Consider the following 27,430-nt stretch of genomic DNA (forward strand, 5'->3'; position numbering starts at 1 on the left):
TGCCCTGCATTTTGTGCCTCTTTAGACTAATCGCGACGATGAGGATGAGTGATGATATGATGAATTGATGAAAGAATAATCGCGAGCACATATGGACAGCACACAAATCCAGGATTACACTGGGTGTGGATTCAGACGCAAGAGCCTTGTCCTGCAACATTGCAGTTATAGTCGACGCGCTAGCTACGTTAACGACCGGCTGGCTTTGAAGTCGAACGAGCACGCCCATTGGCTCAAGGACTCCACGTGGAGTAGCGGAGCACAATGACAGCTGCGCCCATTGGCTGAAGGTTGAGTGTGATTGGACGAAAACAACTCGCCCGCTATTTATCCCCAACCACGTTTGTGGCGGCGGCTTTCTTCAGTTCTTCGACGTTTACGAAGTAAACACGTGGACTATACCAGAGTGTATTACGCGGGGGGGGGGGGGGGGTGAAGTGAACTTTATGTGTCTTTTAGAAAGGTTACACCTTACACTCCACAAATATCGTCCAGGCGATATCAACTAGATTATATATCGTCACGATATTTTGGCAATATATCGCCACGATTTTTTGCGATATATATAGTGTCAGCGATATATCTTTAAGATATTTTGGCGATATATCGTGGAGACGATATATCGCCGATATCACGATACGGGAAAAATATCGTATCTTATCGTCTATGACGATATATCAAATTTCCGTTATCGTCCATCCCCGAAAGGAACCAATCTAGGGACCAAAAGCAAAACACTGACCATAAAAGTTCGCACGCCCCTGATTAGATGCCCAGATGGGGGTACAAAATCACCTTAAGCTAACATTACAAAATTACACAAACATACCTTTTATCACCTTTGTCAACACAGTGCCTTGAATGGAATTTGTCTCCACTGTAGATACTAGATAGATTCATCTCTTCGGACAAAGACCCTAAAAAGACAAACAAATACATATCAGCATAAAGTGTATATACATTGTTAGAAGTTCCCGTAAATTTAACAATAACCTACCGTTAAATTTAACGGTCTTCCTTTTAAATCACAAAAACTGGACATAAGAGTAAACATTATTAATGATGATAAATTACAGTCAAATATTTTTAAAAACTTGAGACGTTAACATTTTATTGAATTGGCTAATTTATGAAATGGCCGTTAATAATTTTAACTTTAGCACACTTTGACGGTTTCAATCAATTCTTCAGTCAATGTTTTACAGCAGGAAACGTGACTTTCCCATCACTGGCGTACGCAGGATTGTTATTCAGGGGGTCTGGAATTGTGAAGGTGGATAGTGCTGCCATCTACGGGTGGGGTATACATAATAAGAAGATATTTGCTATATTTAGAAATGTTCACTCTCAATGATGCCGGGGGTCATTTTAAGGGGGGCTTGCATTTACCACTCTGGTTTTCGCCAAGATCTTCACAGCATTTATGTGAAAATGTCAATTTGTTCAAAATTTCGGAGGGGGTTGTAGCGCCATCAGCCCCTCCTTTGCATATGCAAGTGTTCCCCATATGTACAGGCAAAGTCATTCATTCGTTATTTTATATGGAACCTTACTATGTGTAATGTCTTCACGTAACTATATTTTTACATTCTTTTCGTTGCACATTTCACAATAACATGGATTGATTTGATTTATTTTACTTCGCTTTTCTGCCACTTTTGGCTAATCGCGACGATGAGGATGAATAGTGATAAGATGAAATAGATGAAAGGACAATCACGAACACATATGGACAGCACACAACACAAGGTTCATACAGGATTATACTAGCTATGGGACGCCAGTGCCTCGTTAGTCTGCAAAATGCAGTCCAGGGTGCGCTACGTGGAAGGGAGGTTGCATTTGGTTGTCTTGAGAAAGAGTCAACCCTTACACTTCACAATAAGAATAGTAACAATACAAAAATATAAGTCTTCGCCCTTTACAATCACATATTACATTTCCTTCAATGTGCTAACAAACCCTGTCCGGTAACAGTTTCATACGTCGGAGACACATTTCTTCAATTTTACTTACGGAAATGAGTTTCTCCAAGGTTTACAAAGTTCGTCGAGGTATTTTCTTTCATCGTGGAATATATTTGACCGGGAAATCATGTATTTTTCAAGAGAAATATCTCACCGACGCACAATTGCCATTGCTTTCATTTGCCTGCCCTACGACAACCGGATGCTGCGTACGTTTGATGACGTAAGCCCTTGTCAGTGTTTCAACTCCCCCTTTTTTTACTATGCTTGCCTAACGTAACCAAACCTAACCTAACCTTATCGGAAATGGTTTGTGGGGCTATCCGTGAATGGTTCGTGGGGCTATCCGTGAATGATTTGTGGGGCTATCCGTGTATGGTTCGTGGGGCTATCCGTCAGCTACCCGTGCATAATGTATAATTTCCACCGGTGACGAACACGATAGTAGGTATTTTTCGATGAAGAAGGTTGAAACACTGCATACCCACAACTTGAGTCAAGATGTGCCCGCCATAACTTGTGTTACGGAAGCGAAGAATGTGAAAAAGTGCGTTTGTTTTCGTGTAAAAAGCATAATGGCACCTTGAACTATGTTCCGCAATACACAATTGGTAAGTACGAATCATGCGAAACACAAAATATCCAATTTTAATGCGTCTCCGATCTATGAAACTGTTACCCAATGTCCTACTCTGCATTCCGCATAAAATTTATCGTAAATTGTGTTTTTACCTTAGATTGAACTCCCTATAAAATATTTCTGATCTTGTTACAACACACTGTGTGCTTCTCAATATTACTGCAGGCCACCACTTTCTCGTAATTATAATTTTCCACATATGTCAGACAAACGAAAAACACGCCTTGAGACATTGTTAATATAGAAACGGGACAATAATAATGATTCAACAATCGACAATTTCCCCGAAGTGATTGTTTCAGAAATGTTTACAGTTGACTGACATTTTCCTTGTTTAAAAGGCAAACAAAAATATTAATAAGTATGCTTGGTACAGTTAGATTGGATGCTTCCATATCTGCTGCTTTGCAGAAAAATGGATTTGCTTTTTGTTTTTACATTGTAATTTTGAATAATATATATTAAACAACTCACTAATATTTTCAAACTTTTCTTTCTTGGACGGCGGGGTGCAAACCGACGCTTTGCCCGGGTCAAAATTTTGCGCTTCGCCCAAGGGTACTTGCCCCCCTCCTCTTCTGAGATGTCTGGGAAAACTTAATATAATTCCAATAGTGAAATTGTAGCGTGAAAACGAGGTGTGCCACGGAAGGTAGTCGATTAATTGGTCTCTGATATTTGCGTCGTGAAAATGTACAACTAGTCAAAGACGTTTACAACAAAATGATCGATGTTTAAGGAAAGGAAGCAAGAAGATTCCAGTTTCTATTTAAATAGTGGACTCAAGTTCGAATTGGACAACGCCGTGGTATTTTCAATTCAATTTTCCTTTTATGATTTGTAAAATAATTGTAATAATAATAATTATTATTATTTAGGTGATAAGCACGATTTTACAACCAGGTACATCACTATGTCAAAATTGGTTATACAAAATTACAGAATTGAATACATAATTATAAAATAATACAATGGATCCTACAATCTTATACATCATCATAAATTCAAATTGTAGGATTCAACAAGTTCAGCTACAAAACCTCTAGCCTTATTTAGACATGTAAGAATATCTGGGAATTTTATAATATATATTATTCAAAAAGTATTCACTGTGAATTTCGAAAGTTAAGATCTTCTGTAGAAATTAATCCATTTTTCTTCTTTCTTCTAAGGTAAACATATTCAACTGTGTTAACCATTCAGATTAATGTTGGTCATAGTAAACTTTGTGCATAATAACCTGATAAAAAGTTTTTGAACAGATTCAACTTTTTGAAAGTGACTGGTGGCTGTCACAAACCATAATTCATTAGCATATTCAAGAATAGGACGAACTATCGTTTTATACAGGGATATTAAGGTATCTTCCTTTTTAAAAACATTCCATGAGAAAAATATATAACCAAGCATTCTCTTGGCTATTTTGCAAGCTCGTCAAATATGAGAGAGGAATCTATTAATATTCCTAAGTATTTATGGCTGTCGCACACTTAGACTTTATTTTGATAAATATAATAGTTGGAGACTTTCTTAGTTCTTAAAAGTTTACACTTTTTCAAGTTAATTTCCATTTCATTAATCTTGCACCAATATGTCATTTTACCGAGATCAGCCTGAAGTTCAACGACATCAATATTTCTTAAAATACGCTTAAATTCTTTTATATCATCTGCATATAGCAAGCATGTGTTAGATTTAAAACATAAAGTAACATCATTGATAAAAAACAGCAAGTAGAATTGGACCAAGTGGCGACCCTTGAGGTACTCCACAAATAATAATAATAATAATAATAATAATAATAATAATAATAATAATAAAGGTAAAATATGAGTTTTTATAACTGCAGGTTGGGCCATCCAGTGCTTGAATTGGAAATTCCTGACCGGTCGGGGATGATAATTTGCCCAGTTTGGGGAAAGATATCGTGCTGGGGGAGATGCTTTATGAGAATTTGCTTAATTGTACGATAACCCCACTTTGAGCACTGCTGCCCCCCCTCTCCCCCTTCTTGCTTTCGCCGCCTGTTCTTAGCTATCGGATTTTGCGTGTTTTCTGCCGAGTTCCTGAGTTTGTCCTCACACTGCAGCAAAGAGTTGGAACACGACCAAAGCAAGCAAGAAGCATAATTTCTACGGACGAAACTTTTCGTGTTATCGTGCGTCCCTTCTTACGTGATAAGTGTTGCCAGAACTGCGGCTTATCTCCACAAAGAAACTTAGTGTCTTAGCAAGACTGCAGAAATGACAAGAGAAATCTTTCCGCCTCTGTTTCCAGGGGACACATTTCTTTCGCACAGATCGTGCCTGTCCCATTAAGTTCGCAAGATAAGGTTTGATTCACAACCTGGAGAGAGTACGCGATGAAACAACCTGGCAGTGCAAGCCTCCCCTCCTTTCGCCATGACAGTTGGAAATCTTCTTTCAGCGCACGGATGACGGCAATTATGTACAAAATTTGTGGTTATAATGTCGGTTCTCCTTCACAAACAAAAACGAAACACAATAAAGCTGCGGTTTCTTTATTATTCAAACTTGAATTAATTTCCGGTGGGCTTTATTTCACCGAGAAAAAAAGGGGGAGAGTCTTGTATGTTCCTGTTCGGTGTTTCGTTTCTTGGTCACCAGGTGTCACGCCTTCTGCGGCGTCCACCCACGCCGCTTTAGGTTTCTGCTCTGTCACTTCAACCGTCATGCTTTATCTATCTTTTTTAAAAAAATTGAAAACCGAATATTACACCAGAGGAGGGTTTCTGTGCAAACTCTATACGCCGTTAAATACGTAGCGGTCGCAAAGAAGGCGGAGTTTATTCAGTTTATTTTCAGGAAGCGGAGACAGATTTATCCACGCCCACCAATCCACACGGTCTGGCCATTGTGCTCTGGTGACAGGTGAAGATCTAAATCCGTAACCCACGAAGGTTCTCCAAAGGTGAGCTGGGCAGCCACACAAAGCTAGTCGGAAGCCTAACCAATGATCCCACAATGGCTACCTGCCACGGCTATAGTATTAAATTGAATTTCGCCTCTCTTTCAAGTATGCCGCTGGTTTTTCAGTTGCATTGAGCTCCCCCTTGAGTTCAGCGAAGGAAACAAGAACTTTGCGAAAGTGATGTACTATACTCTCTAACCTAACAAAATCGCCTAGGGCCATGGACGTCCGGAAGGGGAGGGGGGCCGCGCCCCCCCCTGGAAAATGAATGTCCACCTGAAAATGATACATTTCACACATGATTTTATTTCAGTCACAGTAATTTATGTTAATTATTATAAATACGTTGAAGGAACATGATAATTTCAGACTGAAATGGTGTTTTTTTTTGTGGGGGCATCATTATTATGAGAAATAATGTGCCACCTTTGCCCCCACCCCCCTGGGAAAAATTCTGCGGACGTCCATGCAAAGGGCCCACCCGCAATAAACAAATTTTCCTCCTCCTCCACCATGTACAGTGAGCACCAAAACTTTCTTCTTCGAAATTTATATAATTACTTTGTATGGCTGGTTGGGGCTACACTTACATGAAAAAAAAATCATATCGAACATATGCCTATGAATTATCATAGATTACAATTTATATCCCTTTTAAAATTTGTGTGTTCAAAAGAAGAAAAAACAACTACGCACCCTCTTTCCGCAGAAGGCGCACAACTGTTTGTGATCTTGAGTCGACATCACTAAGATAATGAATGCATACTGTTACATCTCTAATATAATCATTTTACCTGTTAATGTAACAATGCAGGTAAAGGTAAAGTTCCATGTGCATAGCACCGTGCCATGAAGGCACATGCAGGGAATGTGTGGCTAGGGTTCCACATATTCTCGATCTAGGTCAATTTGGAAGTGATGCGATCAGCATTGATTTGAGGCTGTGTGAGCCCCAGTGCCGATTTATGAGACTTTTATGCTTAGGTTACCCACCCCGAGAATCGAACTCGGGTCTCCCTCGTGGCAGTGAGACGCACTACCGATTAGACCACCGCGGCTCCTTCATGTAACAATAACAACTAAGATTATTATCAATTGACCTCTTTAAATAATATTATTAACAGGCATGTAGGCTGTCTTTTTAACCTATTAATTATAAAGTTTATATTATTATTACATATGGGACACTCAGTTTGGACCCAATCCGAAATATAATTCAAGATACGTGCCTGGTTCAGTCCTAATTGTAATGAATATCCTACAATTCATTTTAATCAGATAATATTTCATTTTGTACGGGTGGTATCCCCGTCAGCCCTGCGCCCTTGGCCAGGGAGATCAAATTGTAAGAGGTGATGTGAAACTCTTCCTAGATCGTTCGATCGCTGATGACCGCCGTGACAGATACTCTCATCCAATACCCTTCATTTCCCCCTCACCATCAGCTATCGTCGTTACTTACTTTCCTCGGAGCGTTTAGGACCTAACGATTATGTCCCCTGCGTCGGAGCATTGTGTGTGTGGTCCCTGGCCCAATGAGTACACGATCAACAACCAGAGACGCTGTAATTTCGCAAAAATTGCTCACGTGTCCGCCCCACCCGCCCCCCCTGCGGCTATCGGCGGAATCTGTATCAATCTCTCTCCTCTCCACACGTACCTCTCGAATTTATGACCGGGACCTCAGAAACCAACGGTCCTGAGTTTCAGGAAGTGGTTCGGATTCTTTCACCGTGTGTAGCAGCCCGTGACAGGGGAATCGCCGCTTTTTCGTGAAGCCATTTGTGTCTCCATAACTCGCTGTTCAGGGAAGCTTTAGCTTCGAATTGTGAAATGTCACCTTGTAGGTGCTCCGTTCAAGCGAGAAATTTTGTTTCCAAACCCTACAACCAGAGGCGCTGGCATCGGTGATGTAGCTCAATCTAGTCTCTACCTAAATAGTCTGTGTAAAGTTGCAATAAGCACGTTACTCTTCGCAATCGGACTTCTCAGAGATTTTGGCCACGAAGAGAAACATCTCACTTTACATTCCATGCGTGTGAGAAAACTTTAATCATTTTGTTGGGTTCATAAATGTACACATGTGGCTAATTAAGCAACAAAGTTCTCAAATAACAAGCTTGAAACATGGATTACATTTTAATCCATCAACTTTTATAAAAATCAACTCACTTGTACACACGATAAACAATACCTTCAACTCCAATATTTTGAATCACAACCGAAATAATTACCATTAAACTTACATTTCGTAACATCTATCCATGTCCACAACAACGAACATTCTACATTATTTTCTTTCGATCTACTTGTCCCAAGAGTTCCACATACAGGTTGGTCGTCAACCACAAGTTCAACGAAAATGTGTCATACTGTTAAAACTCCAGCGATCACTGACAAGCCCGTTACGATCTTAAGTTAAGTTGAGAAATTATATACATTAAAACTAGGAAATACCGTAAAATTTACAATATTCTAGCACTAAAATTTAACGGTCTGCCTGTTAAGTTACAAGAAAATATTAATAAATAAATTACGGCGTACTTATAAAGAATAATAATAGTTCGATTATGTCTAAGTTTGAGGTAGTTGTCAGTCAGACCAAAATGAGCAGTCAAAAATCATTGATGCGGTATTAAAACTTTTGCTATTTTCCATGGTTAAATTGTTGTCTTTTAAGCCCATTTCATGCACAGAAAGGTTTATCGGGACTGGAACTACAGAACAAAGTGTGATGAGAACCACTGTGCCCCCACCTAGTATCGATCCCGGGAGGCAAATACCCCCCTTGCTCCCCGCTGGAGACACCCACATGTGCATGTAACGTTCTCTAAATTTTATCAAAATTTTATTTTGAAATATTATTTCAGTAGTTGGTTCGAAAAATTATAGATGTCGCAACAATTCGAGATTTTCATTATAGAAACCAAAATTAAAAATAGTAGATCTTTTGTTGTCTGAATGCATAGCTATTAAATAATAAAAATTACTTTTCTTCAGAAAATTGTTGTGCTATCCTCTATACTACGTAAATTCAATCGCTTTGAAGCAACTCACAAATGGTATTAGATTGAATTATATGTTCAATTATAATAATAAGATACCGTTTCGGCTTGGAAGGCACTAATTTATGAATGGATTTTTGCCATAGAGGTCCTCAGAGTGCACACAATTAAACGTAGGTATTGTTCATCATAGATCAAAACTTGGAACGTCTGACTTCAAAGTAATTGTGATAAATCTGCACAATGTAATCAAACATTGCAGATTTGTAACGGTTGGAGATTAAAACACAACTGTAATATACAATCGGCATTAAAGAACATTTTCACTTTTAAGACACCCATCTTTATCCTATCTCCACATTTCTATCCTATTTCTCATTCTCGCTATGTTATATCTCTATTTTTTTTCTCTCATTCTTCGTATGGCTTTCTCTTGTGCCCCTATCTTCATTCTTCATACATCTATTTTATTTATTTATTTATATATTTAAAGACATGACACTACAGGCAAATGCCCACTTATACAGTGTCTTGTATTATAACACTGTTTGGCACACAAAATATGCAGTCAGCAGAATTCATAAGATACAATACTGACAGGTGAGGTTAGATTTTACACATGATAACCAAGAAAATAACCAAGGAAAGACATATGAGCTTCACCTTACATGTAAACGATGATATAGATGTAATGATAGTAATTAGTAAATAACACAAAAAGGAAAAAGAAAAAATAGGATGGACTCTTTCGCCTGTACATAAAGAGACCGAACTACTAAACAAAGTTAAGTCTGGTGTTGGAAGTAAGTTTCAGTTTCCCTTTTGAACCTTCGAAAACTTTGGAAGATGTCTATCTTATCATGTCTTTGCAATTTGACATTGTTTGAGCTCTCGGTACTTGAAACAGATCTTTCCGTGGTCTTACCTTATTACATAGAAAAGGATTTCTGAGAGCAGCTGAGAGGAGTCTAATGAGTTGTTTAAAAGTTTATGTAAGAATAGTAACTGATGTATGTTTCTTCTATCGCCTAGGGATTGTACATTGAACTATTTTTTAGGGTATGATAAGGAGTATATTTGGGGTAAACGCAGTCTTTTTTCAGTCTTAGGAATCGAAGGAACTTGCTTTGTACATTCTCTATTCTGCTGGTTTCATTTAGGTTTTGTGGGGACCACATATCTCACTTTTTCTCACTCACCATATTCTTCTCTTTCTTCACATGTCATTTTTATCTTATCCTGCATATGTCTCTCTCTCTCTCACTCATTTTCCACACTCTTTTTCACTTTTCCCATCTCTCTCTCTCCTCATTCTTTTTCAATTTCCCCAAACTTCCTTCTTTTCTTCTCCACATCTCTTTTCCACTCTCCTCATATTTTTCTCTCTTCATATACCTATTTCATTTTTTCTCATTCTGCATATCTCTCTCTCTCTCTCTCTCTCTCTCCATATCCATCTCCTTTATTGCTCTCTCCCTGTCTCTTGATTTTCCTTTATTTCCTTACATCTCTCTCGAACAGTATTGGGGCATCATTTTGGAAAAGAATTGAAGCAAGCAGCTCTGTCAGGAAAAAGCGCTTACGGCTTTCCTCAACGCTCTCAGACACTTAAAAAGAAACTCTACCGTCCACATACTTTTTTCTTTAATTCTGAGCGTATAATTACTATAAATGTTTTCGGTTAGACTAGTAATTATAATGTCATCGACGTTGATTCAATATGCACACAAAGAAACGACTGTGACCCAGCTTATACACACATGTAGGAGGCACAAATAAGTAATTGCATAGCATACATTTAAACATATATTTATATAACTGCCGCCATTATCGAAAACCGGATGTACAAACAAACCGAGAACAACGTAATGGCTTTATTAAGATTTCTTATCTTAATAATTAATGTTATTCGTTCTCTTTGTCCCTGTGCCGCCTAGCGTTGATTTCTGTACATACAGGGAGGAAGTGGGTAGTTGAAATAATGTACGAGAAATTGTTACATCGATTCATATCAGAGTTTTTCTCTCTCATGTCGAGTGATATGCAAATTTTGTTTTGAGGAAATGTTCTCTTCTCTGGATATCTCTTGATGATTGTTTCACGTCTTTAACAATGTAATTATGTTGCATTGTTGGTATTGTTTCGACATTAGAATTGTCTGTTGCTCTGAAACGTTTGCAACGGTTTTTCTGTGGTACGTGGATTAAAAAGGTAAAGTGTTCCCCTGTGCTTAGCACCACGCCATGAAGGCGTATAGGGGGTGTGGGGGTAACGCATGTACGTGGATTATGCATGAAAATTTAAAGGTACAGTGAATCCTTTTCTCTGTGTCTCTTTAGAAAATCTGTCGAAGTGTCACGAGCCGGAATCGAACGGCCAAAACGTAACAGAAGAATGATGCTGACCACGAACATGCCTCTCTTCCTTTTTCTCTTTTCTTAGGACGGTCAAAGGAGGAGGAGTCATTTGAGATTTGACCTTCTTGGAAAAATTGTTTGCTTGTTCTTCTTCGTCTTATCTTCATTTTCCCTATTTCTGTTTCTCTGTCGTTCATTCAAGATTACACCAGCCTGCATGGTTTGGATGACTCGCAGATAACTGTTGTCTCTGAATAATTTCAGCATGCTGATTCCAAAAATGAAATCCATTTTTACCAATCACGTCAATGTTTTTTTTCTCCAGAAAATACCAATACATTGCCTTAATTTCACAATAGAATGTGTAGTTCCATCATTTCCCCAATAGATGGCTCCGTTTAGATGGTAGTAAAATATTGGTTTTCTACAATACAAATCCTCCAATTTTGAACTGTAAATGCATATAGAATAGTAAGCATCTAATCCACCTTCTATCTTCACAAGAGACATTGACATGAAAATTCTAAACTTTGATTACGTAAGTTTTATTTTCGAAATCCCTCATCAAAATTACATTCACGAAATGTCCAAAATATATGATATGGTGGGTTGATTGAACTTGATGACGTGGAGAAAAATCCTGATCTAGGGAAACATTCTGACGTGATAGGAAGAAATTGATGTCATTTCCGTGATCAGCATTCAAAATACTTCGAGAATCACCTATGGATTTGAAATCACCCAATTTTTTTTTCCGAAAATGCAGGGTAATGTTATTGTCCTAATTTCTATGTCTTAGAATATCTATATTTCTCCTTGCTTACTCCTGTTCTTGTCGTTTATTTCTTTTACTGCCTTTTGACTTTCGTTTACTTCCTTGTTTGTTGCTCTCTCTCTCTCTCTCTACAATTATATATTTGTTTTTTCTCCTTTGTCATCTCCGACATTTCCGACCCCGTCATTTGCGACACTAAGGCAAAAACTGTTTTTTTTTCCCGTCATAAGCGACACTGCTTGGATTTTCCCCTACGGTTTCTAATTTGTTTACCAGAATAAGCGACATTTGCGTACGTGCAGCAGCAATAGCGTCTCTCAAGAAAGTATTTCCCGAGGCTCAGATCAGTGGTTGTAATTATCACTTCAACCAATGTTTGTGGCGAAAGGTGCAGGAGTTGGGACTGACAAACGATTACAAAACAGATCCAGACGTTCGGCTGTGTATAAGAATGTGTTCAGCTCTGGCTTACCTCCCTGTGGCTGACGTCGATCATGGATGGCTGTGTGTGATGGAAAATGCGCCAAACCTTGACATATTGAGAATATTTTTGGATTATTTCGTCGAACAGTGGATGAACAACTCTGTTTTCGACATTTCCATGTGGAACTGCTCCCAACAGCGGCACAGGACTGACAATGCAATCGAGGGATGGAACCATACAGTTACTGTATTGACGGAAAAGTCAAGTCCTAACGTGTTCCAATTAGTGAAGACTTTAAGATTAGAAGCTGTGTACAACGACTACTTATGTGAGAGGAGAGCCTTGAATCTTAAAGGGAAACGTAGAGGACATCAGTACATTACATTAGATGAGACAATACAAAGAGCGTTTGCCGACTATGAAATGCATAGAGGTCTTAAGCGCTTTTTGAGGAGAATGGCGTACGTTCAGAAATTAGAATCAAAATAATAAGATGTTGGTTCAACTACAAGAGAACGACGCATTCTACATTTCTACATTGACCAGGGATTGCAGTCTGCTCCTAGGATCTAAACAATCCGTCATTGTCATCCAGCTTTTAAACACCCAGCTTCCATGATGCCAGTGTGAAGGAAAACTATTAAAGGTTTTCAAAAACACGCCAGCTTCCATTATGCTGCCAGTCCTAAGCCTGGATAAAGTGTGACGGGAAGCTATTTGCACTTTGTGTCGCAGATGACGGTGTCGCAACTGTCATGGAAAATATTTTCCATACAGTGTCGCATATGAGGGCAGAAATGCTAGTGTCGCAAAAGTCGTGGATTCTCTTTTTGTCTATCTCCATATTCCTCACTTTTATGTTTCTTTCCCGCATCTTTTGTTCCATTCTCTCTCTCTCTCTCTCTCTCTCTCTCATTGCTTTTTCCTTTCTTTCTCGTTCACTGTGTCAAAAACCTCTCTCCCTTTCCTCATCCCTTTATATTCACCATATTCCACTCCTTTCTTTTCCCATATCAGTTTCTTCTTCTCTCTTAACGTCTCTTATCTCCTCATCCAGCTTCTCTCTCTCCCTCGTGAATTTTCCTGCCTTCCTTTTTCTATCTCCGTCTGTCTGTCTCTGGAATTTATATATATCTCTCTCTTTCTCTCTCTCCCTCTCTCTCGCTCTCTTTGTCTCTCTCTATCTCTGTCTCTCTACCCTCCCTTTCTCTCTCCCTCTCTTTGTCTCACTCGCTTTCTCTCCCTCTCTCTTTGTCTGTCTGTCTGTCTCTCCCCCTTTCTCTCGCTCTCTTTGTCTCTCTCTGTCTCTGTCTCTCTCTCTATGTCTGTCTGCCTGTCTCTCTCTCTGTGTCTGTCTGTCTCTCTCTCTCTCGCTCTCTTTGTCTCTCTCTCTCCCTTTGTCTCTCTCCCCCCTCTCTCCCTCTCTCTCGCTCTGTTTTTCTCTCCACCCTCTCTCCCTCTCTCTTGCCCTCTTTGTCTCTCTCTATCTCTGTCTCTCTCTCCCCTCCCTTTCTCTCTCCCTCTCTCTCTCTGTCTCTCTCGCTTTCTCTCCCCCTCTCTCTCCCCCCTCTCTCTGTCTGTCTCTCTCGCTTTCTCTCCCCCTTTCTCTCGCTCTCTTTGTCTCTCTCTCTCTCTCTGTCTGTCTGTCTGTCTGTCTTACTCTCTCACGCTCTCTTTGTCTCTCTCTCTCTCTCTCTCTCTCTCTGTGTGTCTCTCTCTCTGTCTCTCGCTCTCTTTCTCTCTCTCTCTCTCTCTCTCTCTCTCTCTCTCTCTCTCTCGCATTCACTCACTTGATCAGTTCTGTCACTCCTCTTTGAACGATCAAGAACGCCCGCAAGGGGAAAGACACACCCCACTTCCTGAGATATCTGGAAAAGGTCATGCAATTCGCAAAGGTACAACAATTAACTGTCATGCACAACAAATTAACGAGAGAACGTTTCTTTACCGGAGACATTAGAATCATGCTGACTGCCGTCCCAAAGAGTGTACCGGACGAAAAAGGTTTGGTCGGAACGGGATTGGGAAGTAAAATTTTCGAAATTTCCCGACGCGGTGAAAACCCAGAATTTTACACACTATTGATTGTTTTTGCACTTCTGGAATAAACACTGCAAATATCAAGACATTTAGACACTAATAGCGCAGAAAACATCAAGAATTAACCCCTTTTTACGATCCTTTGAAATTTCTCGACTGTTCGGGTCCTCGAAAAGTCTGATATCTGTGCATCATGAAAAGTACAAACAATTTATAGAAAGGAAGCAATGCGAAACTAGTTTCTATTTAAATAGTGGACACAAGCCTTAACTTAACAACAACGTCAAATTATTTTCAATTTCAATTTTATGAAATGAACTGGCAACTATGATTCAAATGTTACAACTGTCACTAGTTGTCATTTGTGTTTAGTATCCTGTGAAAATTCATCATGGCTAAATACACGCTTCAAGAACGTTTGGTTATTATCCAAAACATTTATGAAAATAGACGTTCTATTGAACTTGAAACGGATCATAATTTTTGGGCAAAAAATTATCTTCCCAGATGAAGCTAATTTCTGGTTAAGTGGATATGTTAACAAATAAGATTGTCGTTTTTGGTGTGAAAACAATCCACAAGAGATTCACGAGAAGTCCTTGCATCCGCAAAAGGTCACTGTATGGTGTGGTTTATGGCATGGTGGCATCATCGGACCTTTTATTCTCCAAAACAAGGTAAGAGATGCAGTTACAGTGACTGGTGAGCAGTATTGATTGATGTTAACAGATTTTTTGTGGCCAAATTTAGATGAAATTGATTTGGAGGACATGTGGTTCCAACAAGACGGTGCCACATGTTACACTGCTTACGTATTGCAAGAACAGTTTGGTGAAAGGATAATTTCAAGAAATGCAACTGTTAGTTGGCCTCCAAAAAGTTGTGATTTAACTCCTTTAGATTGGTTTTTGTGGGGTTATTTGAAATCTATAGTCTATGCAAACAGACCACGAACCCTTGATGCATTAAGATTGAACATCGAACACTGCATTTGTGACATTAGGCCCGAGTTATTGAGTCATCGAAAATTGGGTTCATCGAATTCACTCGTGTGCACGAAGTCGAGGAGTACACTTAAATGATGTGTTATTCAAAACATAATGTAATAAACTATGCTTCAAAATAATATAAAAAAGTTTGGTTGTAGCTGAAATAGTTTTTATTTTATTTCATTGTAAAATCACATCGTTCTTATTGGATAATCCTATATAATAATAATAATGAACTGTAAAATAAAAGTTTTTATGAGAGCAAGATGTGAAATCGTACTCTGCCCCCCCTGAGAAAAAGTTCTGCGGGCACCCTTGTTCACGATTATTCATATACATTACCATACATGTCCAGGCGGCGATTCAAACCCGGCACCCTTGGCGTCGTAGCGCTGTGTGCTAACCACTCCGTCACGGTGCTCGGCTATAGGTCCATAACCACAATCCTACCTGTGCATAATGTGGACTTCAAAGTTCAACTAGCTTTTTTACTTCAACAGCTTGGGAAAAGGAAAAAAAAGATGTGTCGTCAGCGTATGCTCACACATTCCCACAGATGCACGTAATGGATGCGAACGGTGGTATATACCCGGAGGAGCAAAAGCCCACTTAAATGGCGCGAAAAGCCTGCTGGGTGAGAGGACAGGTTTGAGCATGAGTTGAAAGTCTGCTGTTTTACGAAGCCATGGGAAATTTAACGCCTCGACGGTAATTTACTGCTGGAAATTATGAGCCAGGCAGGTGTTATAATGACGGGTATCTAATAACACGTCTTGGCTTGGTAATCACAGGGTGACGGATTTCTATCCCCCCTCCCATCCTTCTTCCCAGGATGGGGCAATCAGGGCTCTACGGGTACAAAAAAGCGTCCTGGGGAATGTCTGGGTGTTTTGAGGGAATATGGGCTTGTTAGGAGCTGGATGTGTGGGATTTCGTGGGTGCGGTTGAGGAATTTGGTGCTGCCAGAGGGGAACTGTTCTCGCGTTGAATTTAGATCTTCAAGTGTTTCCTCCAGCCTTACTGAAAATTTCATTCACGCTGCAGGGTACACCAAAAGTAGAGTTGATTCAATTTTGTGCGAGGATCGTAGACATGTATTTTCTTATTTTACGTCACTTTTTATGCCTCTTTAGGCAATGGAGTTGAACGATGATTAGATGAAAGTGAAGAGATGCGTAACAGCGCGTTACGACGCCAGGAGTCCCGGGTTCGAATCCCGACCTGGCCATGAGTGTCCCTTCATCAGTTTCATCATATCATGACGTCTTCTCAGGTTAATAAACAGTTGCAGAAAACTGACGGTACAAAATAAAACGAAGGCTTTTTCTTTTAACCTTATGCATGGTTATGGAGTTTTCCTCCGTACCTTTTCATGATTGTGGTTATCCATTCAGAGTTTCCAGTTTTTGTAGTTATTACATCACAGCTTGCTCATGTTTGTGATTATTCCTTTAGGGTTTATTCATGTCTGTGGGAATTTCTTCATGTCTGTGGCTATTCCTTCGGAGTTTCTTTATGTCTGTGGCTATTCGATCGGAGTTTATTCATGTATGTGGCTATTCCTTCGGAGTTTCATGTCTTTGACTATTCCTCCGGAGTATATTTATGTCTGTGGCTATTCGATCGGAGTTTCTTCATGTCTGTGGCTATTCCATCGGAGTTTCTTTATGTCTGTGGCTATTCCTTCGGAGTTTCTTTAAGTCTGTGGCTATTCCTCCGGAGTTTCTTCCTGTCTGTGGCTATTCCTCCGGAATTTCTTCCTGTCTGTGGCTATTCCTCCGGAGTTTCTTCATGTCTGTGATTATTCCTTTGGAGTTTCTTCCTGTCTGTGGCTATTCCATCGGAGTTTCTTCATGTCTGTGGTTATTCTTTCGGAAGTTATTTATTTTTTTGTTATTCATTTCGTTCCTCTTAGGTCTTCAATATTACTTGCACTATTCCATTTCGCCATACTTACTGTTTGTTGTTATGTCTTCATTGCTGATTCCGGCATCCCACTGCATCTCCACGTGGGTATGCTAATGCCAACATACAGTCCGTCCCCATTTGCTAATTTGCCTCGCAGCAAAGTGACCCAAGCTTCTTCAATCACCACAGCTCATTCGAACCCTTCCAGTGGGCCATTTGGACAAGGACAGTTTCCGACAGCCATTACTTTAACGTGCAGAAAGTTTAATGCCAGGAAGCCGCCCTAGCAACTATATCATCCCCCATCTTATCTCAAGAATACACAAACTTTTTCTTTTTAAAGTCCATTCCGGCAGACTTGCGTATTGTTTCGCGGCTGAAGACTCCCAAAGAGGAAAGTCGCCAAACAGTTTTACGCCTCCTGATTTTGATGGCAGGACTTTTCTGGCTCTTTTCGGGACGCTTTTTTCTAGGGCATAACGCTCGGGATAAAGTTCTGTGCATGCAACGCATACGTCATCACGGCATGGCCGCCTGGACGAGGCATAAAAAGGCACATAATGTCCATTTTGACGATTCGGAGGGAGTCTTTACGGCCCATCAAGGGAGGAAAGCTAATTGTGTATCCCTGTCAGATTCTGGAAACAGCAAGTCGTAGCTGTGAGGCGGAATTGGCAGTAAGCAGTCGCAATTTCTTCGAGTATTCCTCCTTGGATCTGGACGCTTCGGCTCTTCGGGCTTTTTTATTTCCGGTTTCATCTCTCGCGTCTTCTCCAGCGGATGGCCGTTGTCCTCCAGGAACGTCCAAAGACGGCGATTCCAGTTTATGTTTATCCGCACCCACTCCAGTAGCGGTGCTTGAATTGGCAGGTTCCCAGAGGGTTCGACTACGGCAGAGGCGCAACCACGAATTTTTGTCTGTGGGGAGGGGGAGGCAAGTGCCAGGATAAAAGTACCAATAATACTAATACTAATACTAATAATAATAATAATAATAGTACTAATAGTAGTAGTAGTGGTGGTGGTGGTGGTGGTGGTAGTAGTAGTAGTAGTAGTAGTAAAGTAGTAGTAGTAAAGTAGTAGTAGTAGAAATAGTAGTATCAGTTGTAGTTGTAGTAAAAGTAGTAGTAGTAGTAGTAGTAGTAGTAGTAAAGTAGTAGTAGTAGTAAAAGTAAAAGTAATAATAATAATAATAATAATACTAGTAGTGGTAGTAGTAGTAGTAGTAGTAGTAGTAGTAGTAGTAGTAAAGTAGTTATAGTAGTAGTAATAGTAAAAGTAGTAGTAGTAGTAGTAAAGTAGTAGTAGTAGTAAAAGTAGTAGTAGTTGTAGTAATAGTAGTAGTAAAAATAGTAATAATAATAATAATAATAATAATAATAATAATAATAGTAGTAGTAGTAGTAGTAGTAGTAGTAGTAGTAAAGTAGTAGTAGTAAAGTAGTAGTAGTAGTAGAAATAGTAGTATCAGTTGTAGTTGTAGTAAAAGTAGTAGTAGTAGTAGTAGTAGTAAAGTAGTAGTAGTAGTAAAAGTAAAAGTAATAATAATAATAATAATACTAGTAGTGGTGGTGGTGGTAGTAGTAGTAGTAAAGTAGTTATAGTAGTAGTAAAAATAGTAGTAGTAGTAGTAGTAAAGTAGTAGTAGTAGTAGTAGTAGTAGTAGTAGTAGTAAAGTAGTAGTAGTAGTAAAAGTAATAATAATAATAATAATAATAATAATAATAATAATAATAATAATAATAATAAAAGTAGTAGTAGTAGTAGCAGCAGCAGCAGTAGTAGTAGTAGAAGTAATAGTAGTAGTAGTAATAATGATAATAGTAGTAAAAGTAGTAGTAGTAGTAAAAGTAGTAGTAGTTGTAGTAATAGTAGTAGTAAAAATAGTAGTAGTAATAATAGTAGTAGTAGTAAAAGTAGTAGTAGTAGTAGTATCAAAGTCAAAGTCGTGCTTATCCTTATAAATTACGCAAAGAGGGGATAGAAGTGGGTGCTAAAGCATTTCTTTTGAACAAACGATTTGAAATATTTTTTCCACACCGTCATTTCACATTAGCTAATAATAGCAAACAAGCACACAAACTGTATTTTTCAATGGCAGAAAATGAATTATAAATGCATTCCGAATATAATTATTTTTGTACATATCGAACATTGCATAACTTTCATGTGCAACATATGTTTTACACATATGCAACATGGAGGGACATAAAATAAGAAAATATTATGCAACATGATAACACTAAACTTTTGTACTTGATACAGAGTCTGAAGAAGACCTTGCTAGAAGGTTGAAACGTTACGTTTAGTTTAAGTTTTTAATAAAATAAATTACTGCCTTGGTCAGCATATTTAGTTTTTCATAATCATGGAAACAAGGCTTAATGGTGTTAGAAATTTTTAGATCCAATTTTTGTAATTGAGAACAATACTGATTTAATAGGGCGCAAATAATTTCACTGGACGCCATGGCATTCTCTCTTTTTACAACTTTATTTCATTTTAATCGCTCGGAATCCATGGCCGCCCTCCGCCCCCTAGCTACGGCTCTGAACTTGACGAGACTGAGAAAAGGTATCGGGAGCAAAGCGAGCAAGAAAATTTTACGAAATGTATTTTCATTTGCATAAAATTTGAAATCGAAGGGGCCAATTGCTCCTCTGTGCCCCCCTCTGCAGGTGCCCTTGGCCGTCAATGTTTGCCCCCGCTTGCCCCCCCGAATTGACTTCCGTCGAAGGTTGGGGGGAAGGGGAAGCGATGCCCCCCTGTGGTTGCGCCACTGGACTACGGTATGTCTTATGAGCAGTGCTCAAAGTGAAAGGGGATGCTCCCCCTCCCTTGCGAGCAAAATTTCCCTCAGTCTCATTGTGACCAAAGGGAATTGCTGTTGGGTTGCTACCAGGCTGCCCTCCGAAGGACGTGTGAGCAATTCCCGATAGGAAACCAAAAAAGAATAGAATGTTCTGGAATGGAGTGGGATATGCAGGGTGTTTCACTGGCTCTCGGCCCCTGATTTTCGAATTTTAATGAGATTCGTTGCGAATAAGAGAATATGTTGATAGTCCGCAAAACGGATAAAACATAAACGTGTCCGGATAATGCACACATCTGGATATCTGGATATTTCGTGTAATCCTAATATCATGATAATTCGGATATCTGGATAATCAGGACAATTCGCATGAAATCCGGACAGAAAATTATCCAATATCCGGATAAAATCCCTAATTTATACCTTTCATATATAGAGTACCGTAAGCAGAGGCGTCTCGTGAACGCATGCGGTGAATGCTGCGCATGCGTCAATTGTGGGAAAAAGGACATCTTGCTCTGCGACGACATTTCTACATTCTAATTTCATCATATAGGAGAAGTATTTATTTTACATGAGAGCGCTGAACTAAGCTTATATTACATTTTTTGGATTTGAAGTGACGCATGCATCAATTGTGGGAAAAGAATTATTACTTTCTTTCACTTCAGATCCAAGAAATGTAATATAAGCCTAGTTCAGCGCTCTCGTGTAAAATAAAAACTTCTCCTATATGAAGAAATGCTCATGAATGTCGTCGCAGAGCAAGCTGTCCTTTTTCCCAAAATTGACGCATGCGTTCACGAGACGACTCTGACCGTAAGCTACTCCAAAAGAAGTAAGCACGTTACAGCTACCGGTAATTTGATTCTAAAAGTAACGCCGTTAATTTCTAAACGATTTACGCAAGTATCACATCCGTTGTATGTAGCTCATGTTTTCTCAAAGCATGTCTTGTCCTGGCAAATAAATCCTCCTGTTCTGTACTTATCAAGGTAATGCAAGTAAACAGACCTCCGTGGCAGAGTAACAGGGGCCGTATGTTCGAATCCCGTCCGAGCATGGGTGTTGTTTGTGAGTGGCCCCTCATCAATTACATTAATCATCACTCATCTTCGCGATTAGCCAAAACATTGAAGAGAAGCGATGCTAAATAACAAAAATTAAATCAAATCCAAGTAAAGTAAAGATTTATTGATTGAATTGTTCTTGTAAGTCCACTTTATGCACAGAAAGGCTAATCGGGACTAGATGTACAGTTTAAAGTGAGATCCGAACCACTGTGCCATGTGCCTCCACCGGTATCGAACACGGGACCCCTTGTACTAACAAGTTACGAAGCAATGCCTTACTTTCGTTATACTAATCCATAACTCTGATCATATCCGTCATGAGGAATTTTCCAGGGGGAAACGAGCCATATTCTCCCATAATAGTTACGCCCTGGAAAAAAACACTCTATGAGTTATGTTTCTGCAAACCCATTTTAATAATAAACAAAGATGCCTGTGACTGAAATAAAATTGCATATGTGAAACATATACTTTTAGGGTGACATTCATTTTCCAGGAAGGGGAGGGGGGCGACACCCCCACCTTCCTCCCCTTCCGGACGTCCATGACTCTGGTGCTGTCCAATTTTATAAATTCAAAGTCCTGTGAATTTCGCTGCCTTCTTCCATGCATATATTCTTCAGAAAAAATATACTTTCTTGAATCTTGACACACACTAAAAACTCTTATGCATTACAAAAAACGCCCCCTCCCCAGAAAACATTTTAAGTTTATTGGAAAGGAAGCCAGCTCTCGTTCCTCTTTGCTCCCAGGTAGCAACTGGAGAGAGGGGGGAGGGGGAGGCATTAGCACTCTCGTCGTCTCCTTCCACACTGTAATTAACTTCCCAGGCGATGAAAAATAAAGAAGGCTTAGGTTTCAAGCACAACTGGATTCTCGAGACGGAATTGACGAAAGCAATTTTTTCCACTCCAGACAAGAGGTGTGGCTGGTGGAATTACACACCAATTTGTGTAACCAGAGTGGGAAGACTCTCGGCTCCTCCTTGCTGGAGGGATATTTCTCACAGAAGTGGGATTTTTTTAGGAAATTTGAAAGAGAGAGGGATTTTTTCTCAAAACGTCTAAAAAACGTACACCAATACATATATCTGTAGTTTTACACTCTGATCTTCTTAAAGACTTTCAAGATACTAGTCAGCAGACGCAGTTTACATCAGGCAGTGGCGTGGTCAAGGAAATGTTGGGGGTTCGTAACCTTCCCATTTGGCCTAGTATTTCTAAAAAAAAAAAAAAGGAACGCCTATAGCAGGAAAAAATGGCAAAATGAGGGCTGACACTTAAAAGGTATACGCAATCCCAACCCCTTTCGAAAAACCTGGGCACGCCAGACGCCACTGTCTTCAGGTGTAATGTCCTTCACATGGTGGACTAATCTCACTGACGTGTTCAAATGAATATTGCATCCTTTAAAGGCACAAATAATTGATTACAAGTTTAAAATGAATGATAAAAAATGAATAAAGCATTTCTTTCAATGATGACTTCATGGGTAAAGGGATAAATGAATTTCCAAGTTTAAACAGCTAATGTCACATTGATATCCTCCTTGTCGGATTTCTGAAGGTAGAAGAGACGATAGTTGACAAAAAAAAGGTTAGAATCTTTTCGGTCTTTGAAGGTTGGGCTCACTTCGGTCCCTAAAGACAAGATTTACGTTACCTGTAGGAAGCTTGGCATTATTTTGTTCTCTAAAGACAATATTTACATTATCTGAAGGAAGCTTGGAATCATTTCGGTCCAAGAAGACAGAATATACGTTAGCTGAAGAAAGTTGGACTCACTTCAGACCCTAAAGACAAGATTTACATTAGCTGTAGGAAGCTTGGAATCACTTCGGTTTCTAAAAACAAGATTTACGTTAGCTGAAGGAAGCCTGGACTCACTTCAGTCCCTAAATACAAGTTTGAACTTAGATGTAGGAAGCTTGGACTCACTTCGGTCTCTTAATACAAGTTTGACGTTAGCTGTAGGCAGCCTGGCTTCACTTCAGTCCCTAAATACAAGTTTGACCTTAGCTGTAGGAAGCTTGGACTCACTTCGGTCCCTAAATACAAGTTTGACCTTAGTTGAATTTTGGACTCACTTTGATCTCTAAATACAAGTTTGACTTTAGCTGTAGGAAGCTTGGAATCATTTCGGTCTAAGAAGACAGAATATACGTTAGCTGAAGAAAGTTGGACTCACTTCAGACCCTAAAGACAAGATTTACATTAGCTGTAGGAAGCTTGGAATCACTTCGGTTTCTAAAAACAAGATTTACGTTAGCTGAAGGAAGCCTGGACTCACTTCAGTCCCTAAATAGAAGTTTGACGTTAGCTGTAGGCAGCCTGGCCTCACTTCAGTCCCTAAATACAAGTTTGACCTTAGCTGTAGGAAGCTTGGACTCACTTCGGTCCCTAAATACAAGTTTGACCTTAGTTGAAGTTTGGACTCACTTTGATCTCTAAATACAAGTTTGACTATAGCTATAGGAAGCTTGGAATCACTTCGGTCGCTAAATACGTTTGACGTTAGCTGTAGGAAGCTTGGAATCACTTCGGCCCCTAAATACAAGTTTGACGTTAGCTGTAGGAAGCCTGGCCTCACTTCAGTCCCTAAATACAAGTTTCACGTTAGAAGTAGGAAGCTTGGACTCACTTCGGTCTCTAAAGACAAGTTTGACCTTAGCTGTAGGAAGCTTGGACTCACTTCGGTATCTAAAGACAAGATTGACATTGACAAGCATGTAAGCTTGAAATCACTACACTCCCTAAAGCTGAAAGTAATTTCAGCTTTGTAAGATTGAAATTACTTTATTATTATTACCATAGGCAGACGACTTGAAATTAAGATTATGGCTCACTCAGTCTGCTACACTCTCTTGTGAAAATTATCCAGCCAGTACAAAACCTTTCCAAACCAGCGTTCCAATATGTAGTTTACGTTTCTTTAGATGTCATTGTTGTTGTTTATTTTAAGTTTGGTTCGCGTACAAGATGGTAATTTCAAATAGCTAAGTGTGATAAGTGGAATTCTGTGCACATATATTTGCTAGTGACTCAGCAGCATGGTGATAACGTCCGGGGCCTACTTCAAAGAATGATAACAGAGACCTCTCCTAGGAAACATCTGGTATATAACAGCGACGATGGGACTCAACGACAACTGAGTCTTGTCCCTCAAAGTAGTATTACTTTAGAGGGATTCTTTCACAGGGAGATGGGTAAATTTCATCTTCCGGAGGGAAGTTCCACGAAACGCACCTAACCACCACCACAGAAGGAAGGAGAGGTGTTCATTTTCCACACAGGAAGTAGTACGTCGTCCCGGGGCACCTCCTCCCGCCCACCATCTTGTGGGGCAATAATTTAGCCCTGTTGAGGAATGGGGCTGCCCCGACCCTGCGATTAAGTCCGCCACATTCACGCATTTGCTTCCTAACCCCCGTGGAAGGGGCGATTCCAGGGTATCGGAAACATGTCCAGGCTTTCCAGATGGTCTCACCTCAATAGATTTTCATCGAACTGTACAGGGTGGTTATAAAGTACGATCACATATTTTGTAACATTGTAGGTGGTAGATCAGCATTTGTTGAACCTCGCCCAAGAATAAAGACAATTGAAATTGAAATTTGAACGACGGACAGAGCACCAGAGTTAGAAATGACAAGACAGGGTCGGATTTGGAATATTGGCGCTCCTTGGTCAGCTTGTAAACGCCGCCCCTCCCGCACTATTTTCCATGATGTATGTCAACTACTAAATAGTTAGTTCAGTGGTTGATTTGTTTAGCATAGTTAATTTGGGTTAATTGGTAGAAGATACGACTTATAGAGTGGAAGGAAAGAGACAAGGAATAGCAACTACCTGGAGAAGCTGCTCAGAAAGGAAAGGAATTGTGTGAATTGGACTCACTTCAGTTCCTAAAGACGAGGCTGATGTTAGCTGTAGAAAGCTTGGAATCACTTCGATCCCTAAAAGCGAGATTAACGTTAGCTGTCGAAAGCTTGGAATCATATCGATCCCTAAGGACGAGATTGACGTTACCTCTAGGAAGCTTGGAATGACTTCGATCCCTAGAGAGGAGATTGATGTTAGCTGTAGAAGCTTGCAGTAATTTCGGTCCGTAAAGACAAGATTTACATTAGATGTAAGAAGTTTGGAATAACTTCAGTCTCTAAAGACGAGATTGACGGTAGCTATAAAAAGCTTGGAATCACTTCGGTTCCTAACGATTAGATTAACATTAGCTGTGGGAAGCTTGGAATCACTTCGATGTGTAAGGAGGAGATTGACGTTAGCTGTAGGAAGCTTGAAATCACTTCGGATCCTAAAGAGGAGATTACCATTAGCTGTGGGAAGCTTGGAATGACTTCGATGCCTAAAGAGGAGATTGACATTAGCTGTGGGAAGCTTGGAATGACTTCGATGCCTAAACAGGAGATTGACATTAGCTGTAGGAATCTTGGAATCACTTCGGTTCCTAAAGAGGAGATTACCATTAGTTGTAGGAAGCTTGGAATGACTTCGATGCCTAAAGAGGAGATTGACATTAGCTGTAGGAAGCTTGGAATCACTTCGGTCCCTAAAGAGGAGATTGACATTAGCTGTAGGAAGCTTGGAATCACTTCGGTCCCTAAAGAGGCGATTGATGTTAGCTGTAGGAAGATTGGAATGACTTCGATACCTAAGGAGGAGATTGACAGTAGCTGTAGGAAGCTTGGAATGACTTCGATTCCTAAAGAGGATATTGACATTAGCTGTAGGAAGCTTGGAATCACTTCGGTCCCTAAAGAGGCGATTGATGTTAGCTGTAGGAAGATTGGAATGACTTCGATGCCTAAGGAGGAGATTGACAGTAGCTGTGGGAAGCTTGGAATGACTTCGATTCCTAAAGACGAGTTTTACGGTAGCTGTAGAAAGCTTGGAATAACTTCAGTCTCTAAAGACGAGATTGACGGTAGCTGTAGAAAGCTTGGAATGACTGATTCATAAAGACGAGATTGACGGTATGTTTTTTGTAACCGCAAGCAAAAACCTTTACTAAATGTGATAATTTTGAGTAAATATACTGTTAATCATAAGTACTTCACTACAAAATATTTTATTTCTGGGATTTGACGCCTCTTGAAACAAATATTTGGTCACGAGGAACTACTGTATTTTTGTTTTTTCCAATGAAACTGTTTCTCTCTCTCTCTCTCTCTCTCCCGTCTTACTCCTCTCCCTTTCTCTATCATATTTGCAATTCCTGACCCCCCCTCTCTATTATTTCTTCCATTCTTTGTATACCCTTTTCTCTCTCAAAACGACACAAATTGTTTGTTCCCTTTTCTTGTCTCCTGCCATTATCCATCTTCTCCTCTTTTTCAGAAGTTCCCGCACATCATCTGTAAGAGCTACACATCCCGTGGTAACGGTATCCCAGATGGAGACAAAAGCCGGAAACTGAGAAGAGAAGAAACGGTAAATTGGAGAAACTTGGCGATGCAGTCACATCGTTTCCCCACGTGTCATCTTCCACACCTGTCGCATCGGACGTCGTTTAAAATTACCCGCACACTGGACACCCATCATCCCGACCTTCCCACCTGACTCTTGATGGGGCCGTTGCTTCTCATTCGCATTCAGCCTCCTGGGAATCCCCACCCGGCATCTTCGGAAGATGTGTCAAACGCTGGCAGGTGACACATGGCAGATAAATCATGAGCGCTCAAGGTAGCCGCTGGGCGAAGAAACAAAGGAACGATTGTTGTTGCGGCGGGCGATTTGGAATTCAGGAGTTCTCAACAATGGATGAACACTTAGCACCTGTCATTGATTTCCTCATTCATACTAAACTTTTATTATTGTGACTCTAACATGCATCCAATATAATTCTATACAGCTACACGCTTGGATAATCGCGAAGATGAGGATGAGTGATGATTATTGAAAGGATTTTAAGGTGCACAATTAATTATGGTCGGAAAAGAGTAAAAAAGTTCTGAAAATGTTTTCCAAAAGGCGCTGATAAAATGCCTTTCTTCAAAGCTCTCTTTTCCTGCGCCTTCTGTATATAATACGCGCGGACCGCAGAGAGAACAGTCGTTCTGCCGAATAGGTTTTGTTGGAGTTTTGTGTTTTCTCTCGCGGGTTTTGCTACATTATCTTGGGAACTATTGGTGCTACAATGATTATATTACACCATTCCATAGCTCTTGTTCTGCTCTACAAAATGAGACTATGGGATTTTATGTAGCTGCTCGAAAAGACAATCATTATTTTTCTGTCCAATTTTTTTAACAAAACATGAAAGAAAAGGAAGGAAAAAGGTGGTGAAGCATCAAAGAGGGGCTAAAAAGAGGCTAAATGTGCTAATCTCACGAAAAGGTGCAACAAAGTGTGTTCATTTTACTTCATGTCCTAAAATACATATATCAAACGATCGGTTGAAAACAGATATACACTCCTCAGAATAAGTTTGGAATATTGTTATATTAGACAATAGGTGATAGACACGGCTTTGGAATGCAGCAACACATGGTAT

The 27,430-nt window shown here is 39.8% G+C and overlaps 1 protein-coding gene across 2 annotated transcripts in view; it reads right to left on the bottom strand.

Annotated features, from left to right (window-relative positions):
* Window positions 1–27,430, bottom strand: part of LOC146002686 (uncharacterized) — a 533,571-nt gene that overhangs the window by 371,694 nt on the left and 134,447 nt on the right. For both annotated transcript variants that reach the window (XM_083140646.1, XM_083140647.1), the window contains exon 3: window positions 830–917. The gene's annotated coding sequence lies outside the window, so the exon portion shown is untranslated. The remainder of the gene's footprint in view (window positions 1–829; window positions 918–27,430) is intronic.

The sequence above is a fragment of the Lepisma saccharinum genome, chromosome 18 (genome assembly GCF_977018435.1).
Source record: "Lepisma saccharinum chromosome 18, izLepSacc3.1, whole genome shotgun sequence".
Taxonomy (NCBI): Eukaryota; Metazoa; Arthropoda; class Insecta; order Zygentoma; family Lepismatidae; genus Lepisma; species Lepisma saccharinum.